At 37.6% G+C, this 13814-nt stretch overlaps 1 pseudogene; it reads right to left on the bottom strand.

Annotated features, from left to right (window-relative positions):
- Positions 1-3695: 3695 nt before the first annotated feature.
- On the bottom strand, positions 3696-5229 carry LOC107684417 (Ig kappa chain V region 3381-like; annotated as a pseudogene).
- Positions 5230-13814: the final 8585 nt, after the last annotated feature.

Below are 13814 nucleotides of genomic sequence, written 5' to 3'. Positions count from 1 at the left end.
AATTGTTTCTTCTAAGTCTGTCGGACACATTAGATCATGTCAGATCTGTTAACACTGAGTCCCTGCTCTCTGAGCCATGTCATAGCTACATTTCACACCTGTGTACCAAACGAAAGGGCTTATTAATGTCTTCTCTTGTTTTATGTGTGATTTTGAAATATGTTTTGTTTAGTAAATCTGTTCACCCTGGAAATGTTTTTTTTTTTTTAAATTGCCTTTCAGTTTCCACTGCATTTAATAAAATAAATACTATGTTTGAGAAGTTCAAGAAATGTACATTTGCACTTTGGTTATTTAATTTTACATTCCCAACATGATATTAGGTATTTAGTTAACTTTATGTGTTAAATAAAATTAAATCAAGCAGCTTTGGGCACAATTCAGAATTTAAAAACTGGCTCCCATTCATGAATTTTAATTAAATTGGTCACAACTCACTGGAAGCTGAATTGGAATTTGAATCAGAATATCAGGAATGTAATGAAAATCCATATAATGAAAGTTAGTTTATTCATTTTTAAAGAATTTAAAGTGGTTTTACATTTAAAAGAATAATAAACAGTGATTCTGTTTCTGCCAGAGAATGGAGATTACATGACCATATAAAAGTGGTTTACATGTGGAACATGACATCTGGACATGTTAATGCTACTTTTCTTAAGTTTCTAATTTACAATTTATGACTTGCAACAAATATCTAATTCTGTCTTACACAGGTGTGACCACATATTTTATTACATTTGGGGCTGGATAGATTGGGGTTTTGATTGTGGTTTTCACTTGACTGGTTCAAAGTGAAAAGAGCTTCAGGTTTTTGTATGACATGTCTCATGTTTTGTATCACTGGGCTCCAACTCTTAGAGCGCAATAATAGAGAGCTGAGTCTGACAGACGTACATCAGTAATAGTGAGTTCAGTGGATGTGCGTGATGTAGCCGAATGAAACCGATCATCAGAGGTGTCTTCATAATCTGTCCGTGGATTTCTGTATAATAAGAATTGTGGTTCTCTGTTGGGATACTGTCTGTACCAGTAAAGCCACACATATTCACTACTTGTACTATACAAGCAGCTCAACTTGACAGTTTCTCTTTCTTCAGAGGTTTTTTCCATTCCTTTATCTGGCTCAATATTGTCTCCAGCCACCAAACCTCTGAACAATGAGTACATATGAACTGATTTTTGATTTGGTGAAAGCAAAGTTGATAAAATAATACTGCAAACACATTTCTAGCCATGTTTTACAAAAATACAAATGACTAAAGTAATATAGCCTTTGTGGTTTGAGATTTTAAAAACATCATAAATATTTATATAGGATTTCATTAATTAATAAATAGTGTACCTGTTCCCACAATGAGAATCAGTATAAAGCATCTATTTATGTTCAATCAGATCAGTTCAGTTCTCTGTTGAGGCTCTCAGTGCTCTGAGCTGTAAGTCACTGCAGATCAGTCAGAAACACACACAGGAACTTCCTTCTCTCTGAACTTCCTACTGATGTTCACTTTTATCCATAGGTTGTCGTATACTGTATAATATATTTATTTGTATTTAATTGTTAGATTATTACACTTTTTTATAATAGAATGTTGTGTATAAAATGAGAACTCAAAATCAAAGGCAACATTTCATATTCTAAACAGAAGCACAAGTTATAATTTCTTGACTGAGATTCGGCTCACGTGTTTTTGTATGTGGTTTGACTTGACTTTTCTCACTGTGGGCCTCAGAGCACAGTAGTACACAGCAGAGTCAGACACACGTGCATCTTTGATTGTCAGTGGAACTGAATCTGATGACACTTCAGAGTGAAATCTCTCCTGGAACTGAGCATCATTATCTTCTCCTCCATATTTGCTTCTCCTCAGGATGTATTTAGGAAAGTCATTCGCTCTCTGGATGTACCAGAATAAATAATCTTGTGCTGAATCTGTTTTATATTTACATTTGAATTCTACTGATCTTCCTTCAACTTCAGTCATATGTTTGTCTGGCTGATCAACTGTGTCCTCTGATCTGCATTCTGTAAAGATTTAAGAATATTTGATGTACAATACAATACAACATATAAACAACTTACATGAATATGCAGTTGCATTAAATGAGAATTCATACCAAGAATTAATAGTGTGAAGAGAAATATATTCCTCAACCTGTGTGACATGACTGTGTCTATGTTGAAGTACTAATAAATCGGTGAATATGACAGTTTTGTTTTTGGTATTTTAATGATGATCCAAGGAGGAGCTTGTGGAGACCTATAAAAGCTGCTGTACTGTTGAATGTAATATTGAGCACCTACTGCCCTCTTCTGGTTCACTGCAAGTATATTGCATAAGTGGCATCTCAAGTTTAAGTCGAGTCAGGTTTACTGTCATTTTACTACATGTTGAGACATACAATGTTGTGCCTCACAGGACCACAGTGCCACATATATAAATATATAAACCTGTACAGACAGTATTTGAACAGAGACCCGCAGTAAACTTGACTTGACTTAAACATACACTCTTAAAAATAAAGGTGCTTCACGATGCCATAGAAGAACCTTTTTGTCTAAATGGTTCCAGAAAGAACCTTTAACATCTGAAGAACCTTTCTGTTTGACAAAAGGTTATTTGTGGCAAAAGAAGGTTCTTCAGATTATAAAAAGGTAAGAAAGAGATGGTTCTTTAAAGAACCTTTGACTGAATGGTTCTTCATGGAACCAAAAATGGTTCTTCTATGGCATCGCTTGAAGAACCTTTTGAAGCACCTTTATTTTTAAGAGTGTAGTTTATGTACAGGAGGCAATGTTAGTCTTTTCAGTTTTCAAGCGCACAACTGTTTGCAGACATTACACACCGCAGAATCTTAACTGAATAGTTTAACATTATAGATGATTGTCATTTTCTGAAATAGTTTTCAATAGATTAAAAAAGTGTTTGCTCTTTTTAGCAGGCCTGATTCAAATTGGCACAGGTGTGACAACATATTTTATTACATTGGGGGCTGGAAAGGTTGTGGTTTTCACATCATGTAAATACACTTTTATTTGTTTCCACTCCATAAATAATGTACCTGTTTCTACAATGAGAATCAGTATAAAGCATCTGTCCATGTTCAATCAGATCGGTTCAGTTCTCTGTTGAGTCTCTCAGTGCTCTGAGCTGTAAGTCATCCAGATCAGTCAGAAACACACACAGGAACTTCCTGCTTTATAAAGGCATGGCTTAAATACTTGATGTCTTTGCATTTATCATTTTCATTTCTGACTGATGAAAATATGAAGAATATTTATTATTTATTATAGTCTAGCTATTTTTATATAGAATGTAATGAGAATTTGGAACAAGCAGGAACAACATGTGAATGTACAATATATACTGTATTACACATGAGGATAATTTGAGAGTGTTTCCTGTCACTGTGGGCCTCAGAGCACAGTAGTACAGAACAGTCTGATACAGCAGCAGAGGAGATCTCCAGATCCACGTGTTCTCTTTCTGGAATGTTAACACAGAATCTTGGATCTATCTTAGACACCTCAGCTTCTTTTGCATTGCTGTAGGTGAGAACAAGAAATTCAGGTTTTGATCTTCCATACTGACGGTACCAGTGAAGATAATCTGTACCTCCAGATACAGAAAAACTACAGGATAATGTAACACTTGAACCTTCCTCAGCAAAAACATCTGTTTTGTTTGGTTTAATTACATTCCCAAAGACAGCAACTGAAAAAGAAGAGAGACATTTGTTATTTTTGTGAGATGTTTTTCATAGAACTAATTTTTAACAATAAAAATCTACATTTACATAATAATAATTAACCAAATAACATACCAGCTGAGGCACATAACAGAATAACTGAATGAAGATCCATTGTACAAGTGTTCACTCTGAGAAGAATCCTCTGAATCCTTTCAACCGCAGTCTCTGTCAGACACTAAGATCATATGAACACTGAGTCCCTCCTCTCTGAGCCACATTATACCTGAATTTGACATCAGATCCAGTCACATTAACTAATGTTACAACTGTATGATTACCAAAAATATAAATAAAAATTGATCTGTGATCCTTATTTAAGATGAGAATGAGAGAATGGAACTATTGTAATATGTTCCTGCATTTGAGGGGATGTAACATCATTAACTAGAAATATTTTGTCAAAAAGCGTTCTTGTTTTAAATTAGGTAAAGTATTTAGTGTTTTTCTTCCATTACAGTCACATTTTGAATGTTATTTTGGGCTTGACTGACAATAGCGTACCATAATTTGAAACAATTTATTTGCCTATCAGTGTTACTGTAAATATAAATAATGTTATGCAGTTGTTCATGTTGGAAGACAATTCTGCTGCACACAGCCTGAAATCAAGAAAACACATTAACACCATTTAATTACATTAAATCATGAATTCAATATAATAATGATTGCTGTTACCTTCATTTTGATTTTATTATAGTTTTTAAATATGAAAAATTATTTTAAAACTATTTAAAATAAACAGCCACATACATGATATCTGGATAAACTGTTAATGCTTCTTTTCTGAAGTTTCTCATTTACATTTATGCCTTATAACAAAGGCCCAATTCAGTCTTACACAGGTGTGACCACATATTTTATTACTTTCAGGGCTGGATAGATTGTGGATTTGATTGTGATTTTCACTAGATATTTTCAAAGTAAAAAGAGCTTCAGGTTTTTGTACGACATGTCTCATGTTTTTTTATCAAAAAAATATTTTATCTTCTACTCTTAGAGCACAATAATAGAGAGCTGAATCTGACAGACGTAAATCAGTAATAGTGAGTTCAGTGGATGTGCGTGATGTAGCCGAATGAAACCGATCATCAGAGGTGTCTTCACCGGAACGTGATCGGGCACCTCTGAGTAATAAATACTGTGGTTCTCGGTTGGGATACTGTCTGTACCAGTAAAGCCAAACATATTCACTACTGGTACTGTATGAGCAGCTCAGCTTGACAGTTTCTGTTTCTTTAGAGTTTTTTTTCTGTCCCTTTATCTGGCTCAATGTTGTCTCCATCCACCAGACCTGTCAACAAAAAGCACAAATAACCAGATTTTTGATCTGTGAAGGATTTTTGATTTAAAAAAAACACTCTCCAATAAATAAATAATGTTTTAAAACAAACTAAATTATTTATAGATTTTCATTAATTGTTCAGTAAATAATGTACCTGTTGACACAATAAGAATCAGTATAAAGCATTTGTACATGTTTAATCAGATCAGTTCTCTGTTGAGTCTCTCAGTGCTCTCAGCTGTAAGTCACTGCATATCAGTTACCTGAACAGAGTACTCAACCAATTAGTAGCTATAGAAACTAAACAGGCAATGAACAAATGGGAGCAACTAATTACCAAATTAGAAAACTGCTCACACTACTAAAATAAAAAACAAGACAACAAAACATATCAAAAACAGAACCAAACAAGCACACTCAAACTCAGAATGTGACAGTACACCCTCCTCCCAGAAGGCGCGCCCTCACGCCATAATTTCACCAGGCTGGGCGCCCTGGAATCGTGGTACTGTAGGTAACTGACAGATGATCAGGGTGGTGCTGGCAGGCTGGGACGCCTCCAGGGTGGCGCTATTTGCATGGAGTGCCAGGGAGGAGTTGGAGGTTCAGGAGGCCAGGGAGGTGCCAGTAGGCTGGAAAGCCTCCAGGGTGGCGCTCCTTGCATGGAGAGCCATGGTGGAGCTGGTAGCTCAAGGGTCCGGGAAGATGCTAACAGTGCAGGGAGCCAAGTTGGTGCCAGTAGCTCAGGGAACCAGGGAGGTGCAGGAATAGGTGTCTCTGAGATGGCCTCTTTGGCTGTGTCTGAAAGAGCGGGAGGCTCTGGAACGATCTCCATGACTGTATCACAGAAGTTGGGGGCATCAGAACAGGGATACGGTCCCTGTGAATGTAATAAGGAGGCTAGTGATAGCCATAGTGACCGCAACGAGTGAGCAGGGTGAGCTTCAGATCCAATCAGCCTTCGTGGCTGAGACGAGGGACTTAGAAGCACGGGAGATACTGACAGCCTCCTTGGCTGAGATGCAGAAGACCGGAGAACAGGGAATCAGGACGGCTACATCAGCCATCAGGGTATAACCCCACCCCAAAATTTTCTTTGTGGAAATTACAGATATGTGTGCAGTCCAAACACACATAATAGCCACTGCTGTTATAGTCAGAGCCAAGGTAATTTCGGTTTCAACGATCGCAGTTTCCGCAAGCACAATGACCACTGAGCAGGACTCTGGGACGTGAACAGGAACTGTGCTGAGCTCTGGGATGAGAGCCAGCTCGGAACTGAGCTCTGGGGATGAAGCAAACTTGGGACTCTGATCAGGGGCTGGAGCCTGTACTGGACTCTGGTCAGGGGCAGGAGCCGATGTGTGAATGGCCCAGACACACACAAATGCTAGTGCCATTATGGATAGTCCAATGATCTCCTGGCTGAGTTCTGGGGCTGGAGCGGACTCCGGAGCGGACTTAGGGGCTGGAGCCGACACTGGAGAGGACTCAGGGGCTGGAGCCGACACTGCAGAGGACTCAGGGGCTGGAGCCGACACTGGAGCGGACTCAGGGGCTGGAGTCATGGAGGACCGTCTCCTTTTCCTCCTTCTCCTCCTTTGGGCTGAGGTTTTAACAGTCTCAGGTCTGGGCTGACACTCTGGAGTAAATTTACAGGCTGGAGTGGACTCGGGTCTTGGGATGTTTGCTGATTGTGCTGACATCAGTGGTGGATCCGCCACACTGGATGCTAGTCCCTTCCACCCCGAGATGGATCTGGTGGCAGGCATGATGGCTGAAGTCTCTAGTTTGTAGGCCATGATGTGACAAGGCATGATGGACACTGTGGAATTGCAGGGTTCCTCGTCAGCAATTCCCACTGTAAATGGGGAGCCACTCAACAATAGGGCATAGTCCAAGTATTGAGCTAGGGTCCAGGTCGAGTCACCCCCTGGCATCAGCCAGCTAAAATTAGAATCCAGGCCACTCCAAAAATAATCCATAAATTGAACGTCATCCCATGTAGACATATGGCAGTACTTGAGGAACACCTCTACATAAGACTCCATTGGACATCCATCTTGATAAATGGAGCATAGTTTCTCCTCTACACTGCTCACTTCTGTTAGGTAATCCATACCTTACAATTCTCTGAGGGTCTGGTATTCTGTCACAGACGTAGTGCAGAGATAGGCACTCTATGAAGAAGATGCAAAAATCGAAGGTCTTTTATTTAAATTCACCAACATAAACGCAGTAGATCACAATGTGTGTCCTTTCATCCCTGTTACTCTGGTCAGTCCTGTGACTATGACGTCAATCCTGTTACTTTCATTCATGTCATAAAGAAATGATAAAAATGATACCATTTCAGGTTTTTCCATTGTAACTTTAACTATATTTTATTTTGGACAAAGCCCTTTTTTATGTATCTCTTGTAAAACAAAAAAACTTTTTTTTTTCTTAATTGACGTGGTCACCCTCCAAATTTAGGATGTTCTTGGTCATCTGAATGACAAATATAAAAATATAAAACTAAAATGCTGCTCATATATGTGAAAACTATCACACAGTTCTAATTAAACTATAGTATCTCGTAACGCTTGTGTCAGTAACAGGGTTGACAAAAATACCAAAACATGAGAAAAAAAAACTGTCATAAAATAATAAATTACATAGCCTGAGATGGCACAATACAATTTCTTGTCATTTTAAGGTGTCTTCATTTAATGGATATTTTAAAAATTGTACTTATTTTATTAAAAAAAAATTCCAAGTGGAAAAGGCACCGATTTCATTGAATGACCCATACATCTTTATTCCTCTGTGTTTTTGTATGTGGTTTGACTTGAGTGTTCTCACTGTGGGCCTCAGAGTACACAGCAGAGTCAGACACACGCACATCCTGGATCGTCAGTGGAACTGCATCTGATAAAAGTTTAGAGTCAAATCTCTCCTGAAACTCGGTTCCATTTTCTTCAATTCCAAACTGGTCTCTCCTCAGGATGTATTTAGGAAGGTAATTTGCTCTCTGAATGTGCCAGAAGAAGTATGGATGTGTTGAAGTTGTTGTACATGTACAATATAATGTCACTGATTTCTCTTCAGCTTTAGTCACATATTTCTCTGGCTGATCAACTTTGTATTCTGATCTGTACTCTGTAAAGATTTAAAAATATTTGATGTAGTTATGATTTTTGATGTATGTCACAAAATCCATATCAGCGAACAATCTAAGAGTGATCTAACTGCTTAAAATGTGTAGAAATACATACCAAGACTGAATAGTGCAAATAGAAATGTTTTCCTGAACCACCTCATGATCTGTTTCAAATTGACAGTGAAGTCAGAATAAATCCTTCAGTAAGAGAGTTTTGCTTTCATAATATGATAGGACTCTTAGGAGGAGCTTGTGAAAACCTAAAGGAAACCAATCTGTTTATTGTATATTGCCCTCTTTTGGTTTCTTGTAAGTGCTACACAGCTGAAATAAAGCCACATGATGTTAAACGTATTAGCCATAAAGCAAGTTAAAGTACACTTATTATAGTTACAATCCTTCAACTAATTAGGTGTTGTACTGTTCCTTGAAATGGCACTTTATTGAAAAGCTTTGTTTGTCCTTTTATTACTTTTACAATACATTTTCCCATCAACCTCACACAGGTTTTTGCAGTTATAATCTCTCATTGAGGTTTTGATTTGGTTTTCATAATAAGAGCTTCAAAGTGAAAATGGCTTGTAGTTTTTGTACGACTTGTTTCATGTTTTGTATCACTGGGCTTCAACTCTTAAAGCACAGTAATAGAGAGCTGAATCTGACACAGTCACACTACTAATAATGAGTTCAGCAGGGGTGTGAAGTAACGAATTACAAATACTCACGTTACAGTAATTAAGTAGTTTTTTATCAGTAATTGTACTTTTTTGAGTAGTTTAAAAATTGTGTACTTTTACTTTTACTTGAGTACATTTTAAGTGATGTATCGGTACTTTTACTCCGCTATTTTCCTCCGTTTGTGGTCGTTACATGCTGATTTCACTTATGAGACGCGCGATCTGCGCTGCCTCGTCGCTCTCTCGCGTGCGTTCTGCAGCGGTCACTTGCATAAGTCCTTGGTGCTTGATGAACTCGTTGACTTTGATGAGTTTGAGCGCGTGATGCGCGCTGTGAAAAAGTGTGTTGGAAAGACAAATTGAGGACCAAATCTGCACCTTATTGATGACCCGTGGCGTTAATATACTGCATCTGTGCCAGCGCGTGATGTAATAAAACTGCAGCTTGTTAATAAACTTTTTTTTTTTTAATCTATTTTATACAATCCGCCTTCATTTAGCAACTGCACTCGCACATAAACAATTTTCAAGTTCAACACTTTGTACTGAGAATAACTTTCATCTTTTCTTCAACTGAATACTGTTTCCGTGCTGTTTTGATGTATTTTAAAGAGTTGGCAGTCAAAATTAAAACTGCTGGATGATAGATATACTCTTCATTCTTTATGACAGATAAGATAATGTGAATTACAGAATGTACAACGTTTTTAAAATGTATCAATTGCGGTGTACAGCGTTTATTATGAGGGGATAGAATCCACAGCTCAGTACTCACTACTCAATACTCATGAGTACTTTTAAATAGGCTACTCTTTTACTCTTACTCAAGTAGTTTTTGGACAAGTACTTTTACTCTACTCACACTACATTTTTTGGAAGGTAATGGTACTTTTACTTGAGTATATTTTTTCAGTGCTCTTTCCACCACTGGAGTTCAGTGAACATGCTAGAAGTGCTTGACTGGAATCGAGAATCAGAGCTGTGACTTGTGAGGCTTGATCGAGCACCTTGATGTAATAAATATTGAGGTTCTCCATTGTGATATTGTCTGTACCAGTACAGACGTACATATTCACTGTCTGACTCATAAGAGCAGCTCAGCGTAACAGGCTCTCCTTCTGTTTTGATGATATTGGTCCTTCTGTTAGGCTCAATTTTGTCCACAGCCATCACATCTGCAAACATTAAGCACAATATTAACTTATTTTGTCTTATTTTCATTAACTTGTAATGAAAAGCAGCAGCATGTATTTGTTCACGGTGAATATGATCAGATCAGTTGTGTGTTAATGCTGTCTGTGCTTTGACTGTGTGATGCTTTCTGTTTAGTTATCAAGACATTCAGAAACTTCCTGATCTCTGTGACTGTGCAACCAGTGCAAGCTTTGAACCTTCATTAATAGTGTGTTTAATGTTATGATACGTGAAAAAAGAGACAAAAATTGTCTGTGATTTTCAGTGTTTTCTTGTAATATTAAAATTTAGTATAAATATTCTGAATTCTGTTGTTCATTGCTGCAGTTCCTAGTGAATTTTGAGTCTGAGAACACTGTCACCTTGTGGCACATTGTACCTGCATTATGTGTTACACATGATAATAGATTCAAACTTAAACAATAGTAATAGTAATCGTAATTAACAATATTAGGATGCTAAACATAAGTACACTTAGATTCATCAGCTTTTTATCAGTTAATTTCTTTTCATTCACTTATTCAATTTATTACTTACATCTGTACATCTGTTTACAGATTCTCTTTTAATCTTTGACTCTATCTATTGCTTGTTCTTACTGGATTAAATAAGGAAAGGTTTGTGTACAGTGTTGATGTGTTTCCTGTGACTGTGGGCCGCAGAACACAGTAGTACAGAGCAGAGTCTGATACAGCAGCAGAGGAGATCTCCAGAATCACATGGATTTGTTCCCTTTTTTTGTTACTTTAACGGAAAATCTTGAATCTGCAGCAGATACCCCAGTCTCTTTTGCAGTAGCTACTGTATGTGGCTACAAGAAATTCAGGTTTTGGTCTTCCATACTGACGGTACCAGAAGAGATCATCTGTACTCCCAGAGGAAGAATAACTGCAGGACAGTGTAGCTTTTTGACCCTCATCAGCACCAACATCTGTTCTATCTGGACTGATAGTATTTCCAAAGACAACAGCTGAAACAGAAGAGAAATGGGCAACATTCTAGAGACATTTAATCTAATCAGTCAAATAAAACAATCAATCACTCAACAGAAATACACACCTGCTGAGGCTCAGAACAGAATAACTGAATGAAGATCCATTGTATGTGTTTACTCTGAGAAGAGTCAGACTGAATCATCTCAAGCACAGTCTCTGTTAGATACATTATCATGTCAGATCTGTGAACACTGAGTCCCTCCTCTCTGAGCCATTTTATTCACACCTGGGTAAAAGAGCAAATTACACTCATTAATATAACTTACCCTGTAAGTCCTGAAAAAAAATCCCTGCTGTTAGATACAGCTCATATTTTCTCTCATTTCTTGCATTGGATGAATCTGAACACTTTTTGATATTTAAAAAAAAAATACTAAATTACACATTTGTTATGAATATTAGTTGTATTAAATTAAATGTTAATTTTCCAAACAGGTTATTCATTTTTTTTTATAAAGAGAAAACAGTTTAACGCACACCTCTGTTTACCTGAGAATATTTTTCATGTCACAATAGGGTTTGAAGAGCGCATGACAAAGCTGATACTGACTGACTGACTGAGCAGCATATGCAAATGAAGTTGTAAATGTACGTTTTGGGGAGCCTGATCATGCTGTCCTATCAATCATCACACATAGATATCTGCTTACCATTGAATGCCATTTACTGTGAATCCTGGTCAGAGTCCCTGACAGAGTGAGATTTCAGCACCACATAATCAGCAGATCATACTGATCTCCCTCTACTGGCTCCCTATAGCTACTGCATAATGACAGTTATATCTGTCTTAAAGTTTCCTTAGTAGCAGATCAGTGAGTTTTTATTCTTTGAAGTCACAGTGGTTTTTGATGGTTAAGCTAACACATTCAGTTCTGTGGGAGATTAAATATCACTGAGGAATATTGACATTCTGATCACATTTGAAAAGTTACAGACATTTCCAGATCAGAGAAACAGAAATAACTATCAAAAAACAACAACAAATAAATGGATGATTGAACAACCAGTTAAGATATAATAATCCATTCATTTACATTTAGAACAAGCTACAACAGTCAGAACTGACGGAATGATGAAGGCTTTTGTATGAGTGTTGAGTGTGTTTCAGTCACTGTGGGCTTCAGAGCACAGTAGTAAACAGCAGAGTCAGACACATGCAGATTCTTGATTGTCAGAGGAACTGATTTGGAAGATGTGTTGATATGTGCATTAAATCTGTCTTTGAACTCTTTATCTTCATCTCCAGTCTTACCAACTCTGTTGAGCATATATTTAGGGTCTTTGTTTACTTTTTGCTGGTACCAAAAGAGAGTCGGAGAGTATGCAGTTTGATATGTACAATTAATTATTACAGTTCCACCTTCATAAGCAGTTTAAACTCTTGTTTTCTGCTCAACACTGCCCTGTGATTCTATTCCTGTAGAATCAAATCATGAACAACATCAGCAAATAAATATCATAAGCATTCAAAATTACTTGTAAGAGTACTGAATAGAATTGCTCACAAAAATGTTACTTACCCCAGACATATATGAAAACAACAATAGTTTGCTTTATCCAGTGTGTCATTTTTCCTGCTTTAAGAATCAAGTATCATTTAAATCCAGATCTTATTCTCACTCCAGATCTAGACTGTGATAGAGTGACTGTATATACCGTAATGCGCAAGATCACTTGAGCTATTGAGTTTGCTTAATGACAACAGAATGTCAGGAGACCAGTTTAATGCCTCATCTGAACGACGCTCCTATTTACAGGGGCCGGTTTAACGCTTAACGGTTGCTTCTTTTTACATTCTGAAGTCCGATTCATTATACTAAGATTTTTGGACCCATACAAGCCAAGGAATGAGCACAACCTGCTGGCCGGACTAAAACTAGCTCCAGGAGTAAGCTAGTTTTTCACAACGGCCTACCAGCCATCAGAATGTGCTACCGCCTTCAAAAAGAAACCAAAGTCAAATTCGTAATTGAGATGGGGAATTCATGAAAACAGAATGTCATGAGGCCAGTTTAATTCCTCATCTGAAGGATGCTCCTTTTCACAGTCTAAAGTCTAGGTCAGTGGTCGCCAACCATAAGCAGTTCATAAGCAGTGTTGCCAAGCCCGCGGTTTTCCCGCAGAATTGGACTAACGTTACTTTAACACTGTTGCCGCGGGTTGTTGTTCATGTCCGCGGGTTGAAGCGACCCCAATAACGTGATATTTAGCCCCTGGAATGCGAATTTTACTGGAAGATCCCCGCCGAAAAACGTGTATTTTATCCCCAGAATGGATTTTTACAGGGGAACCCCCTCGAAACGCCATTGGACTAGTTTTATTGCGAAAATCTGGCAACCCTGTTCATAAGCGCCACCTGCTGTCAGAGAGTGTGCCTCAGTCAGACCTGGGGCAAGTTCAAGGTCAAACCGGTTTGAACGACATGTTTCCTGGAAACGGTGTGCAACGACCGTTTCCGTTTAAAAAACGTTTTGCACCGTTTTGTTGGGGCTACGCAGCCCTGTTGTTTTTGTTTCGTGCAGATGTTTTATGTAGCAAATAAATAAATAACACCTAAAGTCAGAATTTTCAGGATTTTAAATCCTGAAATTAATCTAAATAAAATAAAAATCAATTGCCCGTGCAGATCGTGATTAAAATGCAGTGGTTGCCTCTAATTTAAAAAAGCTAGATATTTTTGTTTGAAGCCAGTTTCTTTGTTATAAAGCAAATAGCCAATAAATAAATTTGCTTAAATATCAGTATCAGAATCAGCCAATTTGCTAGTTAAA

The sequence above is a fragment of the Sinocyclocheilus anshuiensis genome, unplaced genomic scaffold, assembly GCF_001515605.1.
Source record: "Sinocyclocheilus anshuiensis isolate Anshui unplaced genomic scaffold, SAMN03320099.WGS_v1.1 scaffold301, whole genome shotgun sequence".
Lineage (NCBI taxonomy): Eukaryota > Metazoa > Chordata > Actinopteri > Cypriniformes > Cyprinidae > Sinocyclocheilus > Sinocyclocheilus anshuiensis.
The sequence above is the reverse complement of the archived record's forward strand: the minus strand, read 5'-3'. Positions and strand labels throughout refer to the sequence as shown.